Below are 18,914 nucleotides of genomic sequence, written 5' to 3'. Positions count from 1 at the left end.
TGAAGTACAGAGAGAGAGAGTGTGCGCTGGCATGAGTTCACAGTTGGAGAGGTTGACACCTCACAGTACATTCTAACTGGAATTGTTGAGCTATTTACCTAGAAACCAGAAGCACCAACTCAGAATCAAGTGGAAAGTTTGCCCTCAGAGAGACAGTAAACTTTTAGGTGTCATTGCTGATAAGCGATAGAGAAGAATTCTGGCTGTACTTAGGGTAGGTGCATAATAGCAGTTTGCTACACTGGTATGTCAAAGTGCTCTTGGCATGAAGTTCATTTTGGGTGAGCAAAAGATACACCAGAAGAGACCCATGTGTGAGTAGGCAGAACTCATATTTTCCTAAACTAACTTAATATTGGTCAAAATGCAATGAAAACCACAAAGATGTATTTTGGGGCTATATGGGCAAAGTAATTTAGTATTTTATAACTTTCTCAAGTTCATATTTGAGAGTAACAAGAGCAAAGGTCCCATCAAAGCCTGAACGTTTGCTCCTTAGCTATTATGATTTCAAAACCCATCTTTCTGTTTTAGATCCACTTAAAGTGAGTATCTTTCCTTGTTGAAGTGAGCAAAGTCGCCTTAACAACATGTTTATCTCTCAAATGCTAGGAGAATAGGCTTATATCTTAAGTTCTAACCATTTTTTCTTCCAATAGATATTTATAATCATAGGAGTTTTCTCTTTCATAGTACAGTACCCTAAATGAAGGAGATCATTTCTACCCTTTGAGAGTGACCCAGGTGAGCTCAATTGTTCTGAGATGAACAAAGTCCCACATACAGCACAGACTATGCTGAGACAAGCAAGGTGCCTAGGGTGTACCATTTAAGGAGGCCCTCTCTCTTTCAGGGATGTGAGTGCTTCCTTAGAGATGTGCCCTGGGTGAGTCTCACACACATCTCCCTAGTCTTGGTTCTGGTCCTGGTTATGACCTGCAGACTGGTTTTGGACACATCAACCATACCTACTATCTTTTAGAGCCTTCTTCACTGGAAATGTATTAAGGGCCCTAGTGGGCATCAGGAAATGTATTTTGCAATGTGTGCAGATGATACAGAGCAGGCATGCCTTATGGCAAAGGGGTCCCTTTGCTTATCTCCAGAGGGTTCAGCTACTAACAACTGAGATTGACTGCAATTTCTTTGATGCTTATCCTGGCTTATGTTATATCTTTGCCTCAGTTATAACATTTGGGCCGAAAGATTCAAAACAAATACTATTAGGTGACCCGAAGGCTGAAAGGTTGACTGTGTTTAACTGGATTATTTTGCATTTTCTCAGTTTGTGCTTTATTTATACACAGTAAGTTTCACTCAATCCACCTGGCTTCTTACCTTTTGTCCAGCTTGAAAAATGAAATGAGTTTGGGCTCCGGCACTATGTGTTTCATAGGCTCCTAATCTCTCTTTATATGTTTTGTTGGCCAATAATACGTAAAACTATGCCCCAGGCTTTCTGGAAGTGCATGTAAATATCTGCCTCTCTCTTATCTCCCATGGTAGTAATTCATCCAGGAAACTTACTTCCAACAGGTTAGGTATTAAACTCTCCCTCACATAAATCCACATTGGATGTCTCTGATCAAATTATAATTTTCAAAGTATTCCATCACTATGTCCAGTTAAATCGTTCCTAATATTTTCCCATGACTGGGTGACTTTTTAAAAAATCTTGATTGTGCTACAGAAGTGTTTTCCCAAATGCTTTATTAAGACTTGCACAAATGCTCACCATTTATCAGCAGGAAGTGTTTGCCTGCTTGGAGGAAAATCAAACTAGTAAATTATTTTATTTTATTTGCTTTTATGTAGCCCCCTGCATTTCTGTCCATTTGGGCTGCCTTCTTTGAGCTTGCTATTATAACTAGGGACAACTCCTCGTGGCCTCATAAATCAGAATTGTTGATATTTATTGCTCAGTAGGTCTTTTAAAATCCAGTTGGAGGGGTTCCCTCCTCCCTTAAAACTCTGCCTTTTATTTTGCTTAAGGCACTATGTTAGGAAACTGAAACATATTTTCCTGGTTTTAACTTAAACTAAATGTAAGGCAAGCCTTAAATAAAGCCAACAAAAGAGAGCCTGAGGTTTGAAGATGAAGGTCAGCCTCTTGGTCATTGACTCGACAAGTTCCAACCTGGCATTTGCAAGGGTTTGTCTCGCAGCAACTGCCTATCAGACACCTATGATGGTCCAGACTCTGAGTCAAGTACCTAACACACTGCTAGACAAGCAAGGCTTAGTCTCTGCCCTCGTAGAGTTGACAGTCTAATCCAGGGGTCACTGAACTTTTTCTGTAACACAGCAGATAGTAAATATTTTAGGCTTAGAATAGTCCCTGTCACAACCACTCACCTTTGCCTTGTGTGGTGAAAGCAGCCATAGACACTCTGTAAAGAAATGAGCATGAGGCTAGGCACAGTGCCTCATGCCTGTAATCCCAGCACTTTGGGAGGCCAAGGCAGGCGGAATACTTGAAGTCAGGAGTTCAAGACCAGCCTGGCCAACATGGAGAAACCTTGTCTCTACTAAAAATACAAAAATCAGCTGGGTGTGATGGTGCGTGCGTGTAATCCCAGCTACTCAGGAGGCTGAGGCAGGAGAATCACTTCAACCCAGGAAATGGAGGTTGCAGTAGGCCAGGATTGCGCCATTGCACTCCAGCCTGGCCAAACAGTGAGTGAGACTCCATTTCGAAAAGAAAAGAAATAAGCATGAGTGACTGCATTCCAGTAAAACTTTATTTACAAAAACAGGGAGTGGGATCAGATTGGCCCCATAGGCCATAGTTCGCCAACCCCTCGCCAAATGAAATAAAGAAGCAAAAAGCAAAAGTAAGTAAGAAACTAAATGTAATAATGACCACGTATGATCATTGCCATAAAAGAAACAAATGGGGTGCTGAGATGGACAGTTTCGGGGAGACTTGCTTTGGATGGAGGGATGGGGAAGGAACAGCTGCTGTGAAGAGATGTGATTTCAGCTGAGCCCTGAGGGAGGGGAGCAATCAGCAGTGTGAAGAGTGGGAAGGAGAGGATTTTAGGCAATGAGAACCACAGGTTCAAAGGCCCCAAGGAGGGAAAGTGCTTAGTGAGTCTAAGAAGCTAAAAGGCAGCCACTGTGCCCACCTTTCATCCCTCCCAGCTTTCTTCATCCATGAAGTGGGATGTGTGGGAGTGTTGGTCTACCCCAGAGTCTGGTCATAAAAGCGCCAGCTCAGGCTGCCCTAGGGGGCCTCAATGGGACTCCCGGGTATGGATAATGACCTTTCCTTTGGCCAACCAGGGGAGATGGGGGTTGGGCTCACGTTTTTTTTTTCTTTTCTTTTCTTTCTTCTACTTCTTAAGCAAAGACCTTTCATCAGCGCACGGAATACAGAAAGCTTGCTCGGAATGTGTCAGGCTAAGCAAAAACACATGGTCTGGTTATATTCTCCTAAAATAGAGCAAGAGAAAGGCGGGAAACAGAACAGCCTCCCATAAATCATCATTTGTCTGGGGAAAAAGTCTCTGACAGATATGTGGGGTACCACTGTGTGTGTGTGTGTGTGTGTGTGTGTGTGTGTTGTGGGGTGGGGGGTGTGGTTTGATTTCCAAGGCAGAATTTCACTGTCTGATCCTGTCTGGAGGGCAGAATGCTTGTGCTCTCCACATCTGGAAGCTGCATCTCCAGTGTGACCAGCCACTTGGGAGATGCCCTGAGCCTATGGGACATTGAAGCCCACTCCCACCCCTGCCCATGGGTACAGAAGCTGCCCAGAGATGCTGGTGGAGGCAGGATTCCAGCAGGTAGATCACCAGGGAATCTAGATGGAATCCATAGTTCTGCCCTGCAAGAATGCTGCAATTCTGTGCCGTGGAGGAGCCAACAGAATCACCAGGCTCTGTGACTCAGTCACAACACCCTGACCTGCCCCTGTCCATTCTCCATATCATACCCAGAGTGGTCTTTTCAAAGCACAGCTTTGACCAACTCTCTGTCTTTCACACATACACACACACACACACATGCGTGCATGCATGCCTGAAATAGTATAGTATTGCTCTTAAGATAAACATTAAAGTTCCTACCATGGCACAGAAAATATATGTAGTTAGGCCCCGTGGCACTTTCTTTTCCAGACTCATCTTACCCTTTTCTGCAACCACACAGAGCTTTTTACCAATTCTACTAACCCATGCTGCTTTCTGCGCCACAGAGCCTTTGCACATACTATTCTCTCTGCGCAGAAGGTTCTGTTCCCTGGTACCTGTTCACCTTGTTCTCAGATCAAGCATCTGGCCTCCTCATTAGGTCAATTTTCTCTAAACTCCTATAACACTCACATTTTGTCTTCAACGTACTTATTGCTATTATAGTTTTATATTATTTGCTTGTATTATTAATGTTGATTAATCTTTGATTAATATGGATGGGCTCTCACCTCCCACTCTCACCCTGCTCATCAGTCTTGGTGCAAGAAACAGCATAGAGTCTGTCTACAGCTTTTAGTTTTGTTAATTTTATTTTCATTTTGTTATGTTTGTTCATCAGTGCACTCAGACCATGTCTGGTACATGGCTGAAATGAAATACATGTCTTTTGAATGAATGAGTGAATGTGCTGGCTATTTCCTCCTGCAGTGGGCACCTGTGTAGTCTTTAGTAATTATGTCCTGTTACCTAGGGGTTTCCTCTCTACCAGGGTTTTGATCCAGTCAAAGACGCAGTGGTCTCTCACTGGATATTTTAGCAGTGAAGGGGGAAAGGGGAGGTAAGGAATGGCAATGCCTTCTGGGAATGAAGATTTTCTGAGCTGGAGGGGATGTTAGAGATTATCCGTGGACTCCTCATTACACAGGTGAGGAGATGGAGCTTTTTAAAGGTCAATGGCTGGTTAGATTACTAGCCATCTTTACAGTCCAAATTGTCAGTTCTTAGGACACAGGCTCTTGCCAAAAGCCTTGCTTCCTGGCCCCTAGCCTCAGTCCAAGATCTTTCCTGAGTACAGTGCCCCCACTTTTATTCCTTAAGTAAGATTAGCGTTGGCAAACTAATTAAAGCTCCAGCTTTAGGTTCTATGACTGCAAAACCCTGCTGGAGCCCCAGATAGCTTCCTTTCACCAATCATAACTGGGGTTTGTGTTGCTGGCCCTGCCTTAGAATCTTAACATTATCTGGGACACTGAGGAAGCAGCCACCACTTCCTGTCATTGAGCTGTCATCCAACCCAAGAAGGTAACTTCGGCCAGGGTGGTTTCATTTTGGACTCACACTAATAAGAACATGCCTCCTGTCATGGAATGACATGAATGATCATGGCACTTTGGAGTCAGATAGGCCTGAGTTTGAATCCCAGCTCTGCCACTTAAATCTGTGTGATCTTAAACAATTTACTATAATCCTAGAGCCTGAGCTTCCTCTGCACGTAAAGGAGATATGGGATTGTACCTCGTTTGGTTGTTATGATGATTAATGAAACCAATCACACCAAACACTTAGAACAATTCCTGGCATATAGTAGGCATTTAATACATAGTTTAAATTCTTTCTTTTCAAAAACTTTGTAATTCAGAGAAGAGGCATGGCTCCTTAACTTCTGCCTTCTGGATTCTACGCACTCATCTATGTGTGCATACATTAACCAGAGAATCACTAAGCACCGACTATTACCTGCCATGCAGTACGCCAGGTACCATAGGTACAGAGGGGAATGAGTAAGACATGGCCCCTGCCCTCCTACAGTTTAAATCCAAAAGGCAAGACAGTCATTTGACCATGCTACACAGACAATATACAACAGAATACCTGAGACTCTCTGGAGCCACCAGCCATGTTATATGGCTAACATTCCGGACTCTGGAGCCTGCCTGCCCATGACTGATTCCTGGCTCTGCCTCTTACTGCTGTGCCTCCTTGGGCAAGTTAACCTCCCTGAGCCTTCGTTCCCTTAGCTCTAAAGTGAGGATGATAGTAGTTCCTACCTCACAGGACTGTTAGAAGGGTCCAGGCACCTCACAGTGCCTGGCACCCTGTGAGAACTCAGTAAATGTTGGCCATTATCATCTGGGATGGCACGAAATGCCACAGCCAGGGTCCTGAATGTCTCAATTCAGCAAAGGAGAAGCAACTCCAAGCTGACTCCCAGCTTGGGAGGGAAGACAAAGAGTTGGGGCCTGGGAGCTACAGAAGAACTGAGCAGCTGTGTCCTCAAGCTCCAGACGCCCTCTTCCCACATCACTTAGGATGGATTCCTGGCCCCCACACCTGAAGTTCTGTTCTGGAGAGACCACCTACTCCAGGCAGCCTGGAGGTGGGGCCTGTGACAGGTGGTTTCTCATAATGTGAACAACTGACACTGTGTTTGCTTTTTCTTCCACTTATAGATGCTTTATCCTGCACAGACGCAGACAGTGAGGCACAATGGGCTCTCCAGGGTGGTTTTCACGTGTGGGGATATTTTCTTACACAGGTTTGATCACACAGTCCTGTCAACACAGACAGGGCCTTTCTTTCCCCTGATGAGCTCCATCTGGCTTTGAACACCTGTCAGAACCTAGGATGTTATTCTTGGAAGAGACTTTAAGTTCTCTATAGCACAGGCATACCCCCTCACTTACAGATGGATAAACTGAGGCCCAGAGTGAGACATAACTTGCACAAAGTCACAAGTTGGCATCAGAGCCAGGATTAAAACCCAGGCTTCGAAGTTCTCAGATATGTGGTATTTCTAATTCGCCATTTCTACATGCTATTTCCATTACTGTGTATAAGGCTTAAGGCTGAAAAGCAACCACATTCTTTTCAAATCCCAGCCCAGATTGACTGACTGGAGTCGTCTGCCAGGAAGGGTGGCATGGCCACATTCAGCTCCTGAAGGAAAGAGCTGTCATCGATTAGCAATGCCTGCCATGGATAGGAGATGGGGGAGCCCCCTGTAGCACACATTCATTACCCTTGGCCAGGTGGAAGTAAAAGGGGTACCATACCACTCATGGTGGAGGTTCATTCATAAGCCATGGATAGGAAGGAGATCCAAGGGGTTAGGTTAGATTATGTATTGGGAGGGAGAAGGATGGAGTTTGGAGAAAAGAATGTCGGTACACATGACACCTTCTTCCACCACAGCACACACAAACCATTGAATTGCCCCTTGCAGGTGACCTTCTGATCTCTTCCCGAAACCCTCTTCTCTCTCTAGGGGGAAAAGTCTTCCCAATCTATATCAAAGAACTGTCATGGATTGTGTCAAAGATTGTGGTAGATGTGAAAGGTGAAAGTGTCGTATGGTGATTAAGGGCATAGTCTGTGCAGGCAGAGAGTTCTGGGTTCGAACACCAGGTTTTCACTTGATAGTTGGCTTACATTATCATTTAATCTCTTTGGGGCTCAGCTTTCTATCTGTAAAGTGGGGATGACAATACCTCTTTCACAGGTTTCTGTGAGGATTAAGAGAGAATGCATATAAAACCTGGAGGACAGTGGCTGACATATAATAAATTCTCAAAAAACTGGCAGCTGGACATGAATATATCTTTAAAATACAAAATGCCATGCAGTTTCCTCAAGCAGTTGACCATTCATAAACTATCCTTCCAGTTAGATACTGATGTGCATGTATAATGAGGTCCTTGAAGCCCTATTCACCACTAGAAGGTTTTCTGAATCAGTGACAGCTTTAAAAAACTTTCAGTGCTAAGTGGATTTTCTTACATCCTAATCCTTTGAAATATATGATGAGTAAATGGTTTATAGGGTCACCATATATGGTTAATAAGAATGCTTCATTTATCACACTACTCTATCCACTCAATATACTGGAGTTATCTTAGTGGCAGGTATGAAGGCAACAATTCTTAACAGTCCCTCAAAAACATTTCAGAAAGACATTTGGGTAGTGGAGAGAGAAAATGAAATAGTTTGATGATGATTCCTATGTTTTAATATTTGGTTAATGATGTTTCATTAACCAAACTGGGTTGTTTTATAGAACCCCCACCCCAATGCATGAGTTGAACGACTCGGGACTCAGAGTGGTTAAGTGGCTTGGATAAGGTCATGCAGTTGAGTAAGTAGCTGAAGCAGATCTAGCAGCGGTGGCACCTGTGGCCCTCCCGCCCCTACACATACACAGTGGAGGGTGCAACAGAATCACCGGAGGAGCTTGTTAAAAACACACACCCAGGACCCTGTCAGCAGAACCTCTTGTAGGGGTGGGGCCTGGAAGCTGTCTGCTTTGACCAGCTCCACAAGTGATTCTGAGACACAACCAGGCTTGGCAACCATTGCTAGGCCCTGGCTATTCAAAGCGGGCCTGGGAACCAGCAGCATCAGCGTCACCTGAGCTTGCCAGAAATGCAGGGTCCTGGGCCTCACCCTAGACCTCCTATACCAGAATCTACATGTTCACAGGATCCCCTGGGGGATGTATGTGCAAAGTGATGTCTGAGTCACTTTGGTCTACAAGACACACAAACACGAAGCCTTTCACAGCCAGTTCCAAGGTCAACACATTAAAATGGGCTGAAGGGGCTGGGCACAGTGGCTCTTGCCTGTAATCCCAGCACTTTGGAAGGCCAAAGCAGAAGATCACTTGAGGTCAGGAGTTCAAGACCACCCTGGCCAACATAGCCAGACCCCACCTCTATTTTTTTTTTTTTTTTTGAGACAGACTTTTGCTCTTGTTGCCCAGGCTGGAGTGCAGTGGCACCATCTCGGGTCACTGCAACCTCTGCCTCCCGGGTTCCAGCGATTCTCCTGCTGCAGCCTCCGGAGTAGCTGGGATTATAGGCACCCGCCACCACGCCCAGCTAATTTTTGTATTTTGAGTAGAGATGGGGTTTCACCATGTTGGTCAGGCTGCTCTCGAACTCCTGACCTCAGGTGATCCACCTGCCTCGGCCTCCCAAAGTGCTGGGATTACAGGTGTGAGCCACTGCCTTTTTTTTTTTTAAAGTGGATGTGGAGGCTGAGATTAATAATGCCTTGAGGTGAAGAGAATATGCAGACCTGGGATGAGGTAAAATTAGGCCTTGATCTTGTGGGTATCTCAGCAGTATTTCAAAATCTTGCTACCTTCTGATTCTTTTTGTTGTTGTTTGTTTTGATGGAGTGTCACTCTGTCACCAGGCTGGAGTGCAGTGGCGCTATCTCGGCTCACTGCAACCTCCGCCTCCTGGGTTCAAGTGATTCTTCTGCCTCAGCCTCCCAAGCAGCTGGACTACAGGCGCCCGCCACCACGGCCAGCTAATTTTTGTGTTTTTAGTAGAGATGGGGTTTCACCACGTTGGCCAGGCTGGTCTCTGTCTCTTGACCTCCTGATCTGCCCGCCTTGGCCTCCCAGTGTGCTGGGATTACAGATGTGAGCCACCATGCCTGGCCCCCTCTGTGATTCTTTATGAATCAGCTGGTTGAGCCTTCTCATTGTAGGTAAAAGGTAATTTGATTTTTTTTAATAAACCTAAATATTTCATCATATGTACTTTGTGTCAGTCTTACTTACTATTGCCTACATAAATGTAGACAGTTTTCTCCAAGCTGTCCTTTTCTCACATACGGAGAACATCTTTACCTTAACTTTCTAGTCCTCCGATTTCTCAGAGATGCTACTGGCCTTTTATGCCCTTTAGAATAACGGGCTGGTTTTGAAGATGACTTTTGTTCTAATGTTACTTTCAACATTGGATATATGTGAAGTGGGAGATAGACAACCTTTACCTTCAAGATAAGGTGGGAAGGAATTGATTTCTCTCTGGGAAAGTTTATTGCTTATTTTCTAGCTTTACAAGTGCTATTTGTCTATATTTTCCCCTTTAAAACTCAAAATGAGTTTTGCTTGTTGGTGGTGTGGCTGCATCCAGAGTTTGGACTGGACCAGACCAGCCAATCACTGCCCTTCATTTTGCCGCTATGGACACAGCCCAGATGCTTGTTGGCTGGTCTCCATCTTTTAGCACTGGAAGGCCATATTCAGCAGGCATGGCGTCCCTGAGCCTGAAGTCATAGCTCCTAAGGGAGATGCTCTGGTGGGGGCAGGAAGGGAGATTCCATCACATGTCACAATGCAAAATTTAAACAGACTCGCCATTAGAGATCTCCTCCCTGTGAGTACTCTGTGGGGCCTCATCTCCCTCCTTGGCCTCAACACAGTCTTTCAATTCCCAGCTCTTACCCTGGGCCTTTTGGCAGTGGGCCTAAGGCCACTGTGCTTTCTGGGCTCAACAAAGACTTGGAAGTTGGTTCCACAGTGACAGGTCTCCCAAGCCTGCCCCCTTGCAGGCACCAGTTCACCTGCCATTGGGTGGGTACTGGAGTGTGTCCACCAGGGCCATGGGGTTTGAGCTCATTCCTTCCCCATGGCTTAGGTTCCTAGACCAGCCTAACCCATAGAAGAGACTCAGCAAACACCTGCAGCCTGAACGAGTGAACAGGCTGAGCCTGTTGGTGGTGAGGAAGAGAGGAGAAGCAGAGCTGTGGGGAGGGAGAGTGGGGAGCAGTTGAGTCCTGACCATTAATATTCGCAACCTAGAGAAGGCAGCCACACAGTCCCCCTTGGGAGAGCCTCTAGGGAGCACTGCTGTCTAACCTGCAAAAATAGAAAAATAATTTTCTTTTTAAAAATGCCACACTACCCAATTGATTTGCTAATGGGTTCTGGCAGCCTTTGTATTAGTCTAAGCAGCCATTCAGACCACCATTGACAATGTCAAACTTATAAATTGCTCTTGTTGAAATCTGTACATCAAAATTAAATAGGCAACACCCGGTAAGCTGGGCCTCACCCCCACCCCCCCACCCCCACCACCTCCCAACATCAGGAAGGCCAGGAGTGCCTCTAGGTGGCCTGGGCTGTGTAGCCAGGGAACAGGCCTTCCTCCAGAATGCCCAAAGACATTCTGAAGTCTCTGGAAGAAAAGGTCAAGGGATGAGGCCGGAACCTGGAAGCCTTTGGACGTAAGGCTAAATCTGACACATAGACACGTTTCTTAAAGTTTTCACCATTAAAACTCCAGAGCTTTCATTTTGCTTGAAAACTCAGAAGATCTGGCCACCGTGACCTGCATTCTCTCAAGGCAACAATCAGCTAGAACTGTCCCCTTTAAACAATCTCTTTACTCATCAGTTTACCAAACAATTCCTTTCCTGCCAGCCACTTCCCCCTCCTGCCTTACCTGCCTGGCCCCAATTAGCCTGAGTTTGAGCTCCCTCAGTGCTAGGGTCTTAGGCTTTGGAGACAGAAAACCTTGGCTTCAAATGACGTTGGAAAGGCTACATCCTTTCTTCACGTTTTACTTGTCTCATCTGTAAAATGGAAATATTTTTGTAACCTTGAAGTACTTTGTTGATTAATGGATAGATTATCTCCAGGAACCTGCTTTGCAGGAGCTAACCAGCTTAAAGCTGTGAGCTGGGAATCTGACAGGTGTTAGGAGTGAGTGTTCTTCCTTTACTTTCGGAGAGTCCTAGTGTTTATGCTCCCCAGGCCCCACCCAAAACTAAGCCAGTGTTTCTAACAAATAATTGCTATTCATTATATACATAATTATATATTAATGATTATAATAGCTAACCATTTTGGAGAGCCTCATATGTGCCAGATACAGTCCTCTCACATTGTGTCCATTATCCGTGCTCCCCTCCTCCAGCCCGATATCATTTGGGGTAATTATTCCCAGTTTGTTGCTAAGTGGTTAGGGTTCAGGAGGGTAAGTAACCTGCCCAAGGTCAAATACTCTGAAGAAGCCAGTGCCAAAGCATTCTGCCCCCCTTCTTGCCTCCTTCCTCCCGACGCTTGATCATCTAGAATAAGACCATTTTCCATGAATTGCTGGGCTCTGGAGTGACACTTGTTTCCCCCCAGCAGAAATGACACCTTTGAAGTAAAATGTTCTCAGTTCCCAGCTCCACATGAAAAGCCTATTTGGGGGCCCATTATGACTGTATTCTAGAAGCCGTCAACTCAGATGCTTAAATATAGCATTTCTTCAGTGCTCAGCCGCCAGCAGCAGTGAAAACATTTTGAAGGGCAAATAAATATTTATGTATGAGAGCTCTTTGTGCACAGTAAATGTTTGATTCTGTTGCCCCAATTCCCTGGGCCGAGAGTAAATTATGGAGCCCAAAAGAGAGTGTGGGTGTGAATAAGCATTCAGCACCTACCTTCATCCAGCAAGGCTATATCAAGCATCTGCCACGGATGTGCCAGGCACTGGGCTCTGCCAGGCACTGGGCTCTGCAGCAGTGGTAACAGGCTATAAAGTGCTTCTCTGTGCCTGGAGACCTGTATAGTGCTTTGCACCAATTATCTTACTTAATTGCCACAGCCTTGTGAGATAGTTATCATTAGCTTCACGTTACGGAGGAGAACCAGCTGTGTGTTCCTATTTCTAAGTGATCTGTTGTATAAAGACATGGGCCAAGAATGTAATATTCTGACATATTCTCCCTTTCCCCACTAAACTGTAGGCTCATTGAGGAGTAATGGATGATCATAGTAGCTAAGATGCTGTTAAGTACTTCCTGGGTGGCAGGCCCTTTACTAAGTACTTGCCATTTCTTTGAATCCTCACAACGGCACTGATGAGATGGGCATAGTAAATTGCTCAGAAATAGCTGCTAAGTCAATGCATGAAGGTCGCACTGATTTGCTTGCAGCCATGGGTGTGGAAGAAGCATCCATTTGGGTTATACTGACCAAGAATCTCTCTCCATGACCAAACTCTAGTCAGGATCCTTTGAGTCCTGTTCCCAACTAGGCCTTGACTTTGGGACTCTCATGTATAATTTTTGCAAGAATCCTACTAAGCCTGTTTAGCCGGAATCCTCCACCCTTGTATCTGGTCAAGGTCCTCATCCTCCACAATCCCCCAGGTGATGTCTGGTCTCCCTGACCCGTCCTCAGCAAAAACCTTGTTAGGTGGCTTTAGCCAGAGCCCCCCTTCACCCCTGATGTGTGATTTTGGTCATTTTCCATCTGCTGACGCCCTCCCTGCTCTTTGGCTATAAACCCCCACCTGCCCACACTGTATTCAGAGTTGAGCCCAATCTCTCTCCCCCACTGCGAAACCTCATTGCTGTGGTCCCACACCCATCGCAATGGTCCTGAATAAAAGGGTCATGAATAACTTTTATCTTTAACAAGGCCTAATCTCTGGAAAAAGTACAAGAGCAGACAGCCTCCAATTGGGACAGCCCATTCATGGGTTTGTCCACTCTCTGTTTCCTCTCACTTTTCCTTTTCTCACTACCCTTGCCCTTTCTTTCTTCTTCATGGTATTTCCTTTTGCCTTTTGTTCTCTCCCTCTCTCTTTTTTTTTTTTTAAATCCCTTTGCCTTCTCCCCCGCACCCCTTTTTTTTTTTTTTTTTTGGCATTTTCCCTTCTTCTCTGAGATTGTGGGGAAATGTTGGAGGGGACTTCTGAGGGTGACAGGGCCGGGTGCCTGGTGCAGAATGCAGCCACTTGGGGGAAGTAATACCAGATGTGACGCTGGTGCCAACAATCAGCCTGAAATGTAAACGTGAGCTGAGCTCCAGTAATAAACCTCTTACAGCTGGAGCACCAGAAATGCCAGAAAAGAGGAACGAGGCCTTGCTTCTTAACTCAGGATGGATCAAAATCTGGTCTTTGCATATATTTATGCCCACAGCATCCTATTTTGCGTTTTCAGAAAGGTGATCCATCTTCTCCCAAGTTTATTAGAGGCGGTTTTCCAACACCACTTTTAAAATATTACAGGCGGCCCCATGATGCATGGCTTCGTTTATAACCCACAGCACTTGCGATCTTTGGGGGAATATTTCTCATTAAATCTATTTCCTAACTCTTTGTAGCTGCCTCCTACTTCCCCAGGAAACTCTAGAAGATTCAAGACAGGCTTGAGCAGCCAGGCGAGGTGGGGATCCAGGGTGGTAAGCATGGATGCTAGGGATGAGGGAAGTCAGAGTGACCTTCCCACTTGGTTTCTCTGGGGTGGCACCATATATTTCTTACATCCCTAACAGCCCTGTGCATCAAAGACCTTAAATCATGGGTGTCTTTACTCTGCATCTTTCTTTGGCAGAGGTCTCTCTTCATGAGACAGTTTTATAGGGATAGACAGAGACAGGAACAGATGAGGCTAGGCCTGGATCAGGCTTTGGTCAGCAGGAACCTCCTCATTATGAAGAGGGTTCCCTTCTGGAAGGAGTAGGGCAGGAGCTCATTTCTTGGATTTTCCCATCAAATGCTGCAACTCCTTCCTATTGTCAAAAGCAACATTTTTCTTACTAATAAAAATTGTTTATAGCTGGGAATCAGTTGTTGCTGTAACCAGTGTTGACATTAACTCACTATGCCTTAAATACTAGGCCAAGTATTTGTAAGGGTTTCACAAGAACCTTCGTGCTTTGACCATTTGAAAGAAAACACTGGTGCTAGTCTCTTGCAGAATGCTGGCAGAAAAACATAGCCTGAACCCACTTCCCCCGCACCAGTGGCTGTCCTTGCCTGATCTTCTACCTGGGGCCAATTTTTCTCCTTGTGACTGTTATCTCCTGAGATAAAGGGACAGAACCTTATGTATAATATTCCCTTTCCCTGCCCCCCATGGCTTAGATGTGCTGTATGCTGAATCTAGAAGATGCACTATAACTCACTGAAATTAAATAGATTTGATGGGTTTTGTTTTGTTTCGTTTTTTGAGACAGTCTTGCTCTGTCGCCCAGGCTGGAGTGCAGTGGTGCAATCTTGGCTCACTGCAACCTCCACCTCCCAGGTTCAAGCAATTCTCCTGCCTCATCCTCCTGAGTAGCCGGGATTACAGGCACCTGTCACCATGCCTGGCTAATTTTCATATTTTTAGTAGAGATGGGATTTCACCATGTTGCCAGGCTGGTCTCCAACTCCTGACCTCAAGTAATCCACCAGCCTTGGCCTCCCAAAGTGCTGGGACTACAGGCGTGAGCCACTGTGCCTGGCTCAGGTTTGGTGTTTGTTTTCATATTTATATATCGAATTGTGAAGGGCTAGTATGCAACTTATGGAATCCGACACTGTGCTGAGCCATGAGAGGCAGACAAATCATTTATATACTGGGCAATTGCAACTGCCATTTTGGTCAGCATATGTGCAGGGTGAGTCTGAGGTAAAAACATGAATCTGCTCTTCAGACCTACTTTCACATCCTTATGTGGTAATGTTTTGAGGCAGGTATTTTTTTGTAAAATGGGTTTTCCCCCTCTTTATTATGTTTTGTAACAGAAGTTCAGCAAACTATGGCCTGGGAAACTGGCCCCTAGGCCAAGTCTGGCCCACAGAATGTTTCTGTAAATAAAGTTTTATTGAAACAGAGTTCATTCATTTGGTACTATCAATGGCTGCTTTTTTCCTACAAACAGAATTGAGTGGCAACAGAGACTGTGTATGTAGCCCACAAAGGCTAAAGTATTGACTGGCCTTCTAAGAAAACGTTTCTCTTCCTCTGCTCTATATATTAACATGCACATAGACTATGCAGAGCTTGTTTTAGTCCACTGGGGCTCTTATAATAAAATACCATAGACTGGGTGACTTAGAACTTCAGAAACTTACTCTTCACAGCTCTGGAGGTTAGAAGTGTAAGATCAAAGCTCCAGCGGATTTGGTGTCTGTTGAAGGTGTTTCCTGGATCATAGAAGGTGCCTTCCAGCTACTTCCTCACATAGAGGAAGGGACAAGGCAGCTCTCTGGGGTCCCTTTTATAAGGGCACAATTTGATTCATGAGCGTTCCTCCCTCATGACCTAATCACCTCCCAAACTCCCCACCTCTAAATAGCATCACATTAGTGATTAGGCCTCTACAGATGAATTTGGGCGGGGCGGGGTGGGATATAAATATTTAGACCACAGCAGACTGTATGTATATTCAAAGCCATCCAATGCTGTATTTTTTCAGTGGTTTAAGGAACTTTCAAGGGTAATTTTAACTAGCTGTGACCTCACCTTACACACTGGTTTCTGAATCTAAACCTAGAAAAGATTCATCTTGGCCAGGCACGGTGGCTCACACCTGTAATCCCAGCACTTTGGGAGGCTGAGGCTGGCGGATCACTTGAGTCCAGGACTTTGAGACCATCCTGAGTAACATAGTGAGAGCCCATTTCTACAAAAAATTAGCTGGGTGTGGTGGCGTGTGTCTGTTGTCCTAGGTACTAGGGAGGATGAGGTGGGAGAATCACCTGAGCCCAGGAAGTTGAGGTTGCAGTGAGCCGTAATCTCGCACCATGCACTCTAGCCTGGGTGACAGAGCGAGCCCCTGCCTCAAAAAAAACAAGACAAAAAATTCATTTTTACTGTTGTATATTTGACTGCTGTTCTTTGGGTCTTTTGTCTACATGGGTCAGCTGTTTTTGGCCTTGTGTATCTAGTCACAGCACATGCTTTTGAAAGATTTCTGTAAGGAATCTTTCTCTGGAGGATAGGCTGGCTATAATAAGAGCGAAACCATCTCTGTGATACGTTCTCAGGACTGAGATTTCATGGAACCACATGTGTATGACATACCACAGATATGAACTTCGTGGAGACCCCAGTTGCTTTGAATTTCTCATGGTCTCATTCCTCCTGGACTGTCTGCAAAGATGCTGAACGGTCCCCATGACTGCAGGATTCTCTGTGGCCCATGCTCAGTGACACTTACTGGAAGAGAAGCTTAGCTTAACCAAATCCAGTCAGGTTTGCCTGGAGATAAGAGCCTCAGAACACTCGCAGGTGAAACTCCGTTCACCCCACAGGTCAGCTTGTTCAGGGGTGAGCTGTCCTGACTGTTAGAGTCCCCAGACACACTCATGAAAAATACAGATGCTCATATGCCCCAGGAAGTTCTGATCCTGGAGAGGTGGGGTGGGCATAGGCATCTGTGTTTTTAACGACCTCTGCAGAAGAGCCTGAAGGGCAGCCAGGTGTGGGAACTGCTAAGCTAGTCCACACTCCTCCCTTCATAGCTCAGGAAGACAGACCCAAAGTTGACTCAGCAGATGACCAGAAAGGACCAAATCCCAGGCCCCGACAATTAGTCCCCACCAATGATTTCCAAACCCACTTTAGCAGAGCCCTGCGGTGCTCACAGATGTCTTTGACACTATCCTGGGTAAGAGAATAACCCGGGGGCAGCCCTAATAACAGAGTTCTGGCCTTCTTCATGGTTAATCAGAATCCATGTATATGCTTTAAATATTAGGGTCACATTAGACTTTGTTCCTAGAGCAAGAGCTGCTGAGACAAACATCTGCTAATGGGGGAAAAAATACAATTGAAATTCTCAGCCCTGCATCTTGCAATGAAATCAATCCACCAAAGCTTCCTTTTCTTAAAAATCTCCAGAAAGGGAAAATTCTACGACTTACACCTGCCTCAGAAGGACCTGCAAAGTGTCTCCCGACCTCACGATCGTTTCTCTCAGGTGCTGAGAGGGAGTTTCTACCTGCAGCCTCACATCCGTCTGCAGCCCCCTCAGGCTCCGGCTCTGTTCTCTGCATGCACCTAAATCACATGACACCTAAACCCTGCCTGTTCCAATGGAGCCTCTTCCTTCGCTGAGTCTCCTCTGAACCCAAAAATCCACAGCCCCTGTTTGCAGTGTCAATGCCCTTCTGTTGCCATGACTATTAATAGTGGGCAAGCACCCACTGTGTGCCAGGCAGTGCATCAGGCCCCGGACAAGGCAGGGGTGTTGCTGGGGTGGCGCGTCAGGTCCGGCAGACAAGGGAAAGTGTGGCACACAGTCATTCACTGCCCTTCCTGTGGGTGGCAGTTTTCAGGATAATAATAATAAAAACAACTTGGCCAGGCATGGTGGCTCACGCCTGTAATCCCAGCACTTTGGGAGGCTGAGGTGGGCGGATCACTTGAGGTCAGGGGTTCGAGACCAGCCTGGCCAACATGGCAAGACCCCCCATCTCTACTAAAAATACAAAAATTAGCTGGGTGTGGTGGCGCATGCCTGTCATCCCAGCTTCTCAGGAGGCTGAGGCAGGAGAATCTTGAACCCAGGAGACAGAGGTTGCAGTGAGCCAGGATCGAGATTGTACCACTGCACTCCAGCCTGAGCAACATAGCAAGACTCCATCTCAAAAAAGAAAAAACAAAAAAAAACAAAAAAAAAAAACAAAAACTACCTTTCAGGCTCTCTTTCCCCATTATTGCCCAGCCCCAGCCCTTGGGTCTGCATCCAGCCTCAGGCCCTGCATGTGGGGCACATTCTTCCAGGAGGACTCCACCAAGCCAGCTCAGTGTATGAAGAACCAGGCCCCCACTTTTCACACTGGCAGCCCTGGTGCCTCTGTCAGCCAGGACCCAGGTGGCCCTGCCCCTGACCTGGGCACAGCTGTGGGGCAGAAATGCTCAAGGCCCACCACCCCAGCCTGTCTTTTTTCTTCCTATGCCTCCTTTTTGGGCCACAGTACCATGCAACATCTCTGCACTGCCACCTCCTGGCCAAAGAGAGCAGTGAGCAGGGGCCTGTGGGAGTGGAGTCCAGGCACCAGGGCTGCGGACGGCGGCTCTCCCTGCAGCTCCCGAGGGACCCAGGGAACATCCCAGAGTGCAGTCTGCAGAGATGACACCCACAGGCCAGGGAAAGGTGATGGGCAGCATCAGCCCAAATGTTCCCCCAGAAAAGTCCCCAGCAGAGGCAAGCATCTGTTTTTTCTCTCGTTGCATTTCTCTTTCAACCTTTTAGTTTATATTGCTCTTGGTTTCTGTTTAAATGTTTAAATACTTGCATATTTGTGTGTGTGTGTGTGTGTGTGTGTGTGTGTGTGTGTGTGTGTGTGTGTGTAGGATCTAATTCCTTATGTGCAGTGTATGTTTCTTACTTCCATAGACAATACTGACTCTCTCATGCAGATCAAAACAAAGGGGACACCACAATATACAGAAACTAGAAAATGCTAGTGTGAGACATAATAGTAATAATAA

At 45.9% G+C, this 18,914-nt stretch overlaps 1 protein-coding gene across 1 annotated transcript in view; it reads left to right on the top strand.

Annotated features, from left to right (window-relative positions):
• SLIT3 (slit guidance ligand 3) overlaps positions 1 to 18,914 on the top strand; it is a 636,316-nt gene that overhangs the window by 334,804 nt on the left and 282,598 nt on the right. The window lies entirely within an intron of this gene.

The sequence above is a fragment of the Gorilla gorilla genome, chromosome 4 (assembly GCF_029281585.2).
Source record: "Gorilla gorilla gorilla isolate KB3781 chromosome 4, NHGRI_mGorGor1-v2.1_pri, whole genome shotgun sequence".
Classification (NCBI taxonomy): domain Eukaryota; kingdom Metazoa; phylum Chordata; class Mammalia; order Primates; family Hominidae; genus Gorilla; species Gorilla gorilla.
The sequence above is the reverse complement of the archived record's forward strand: the minus strand, read 5'-3'. Positions and strand labels throughout refer to the sequence as shown.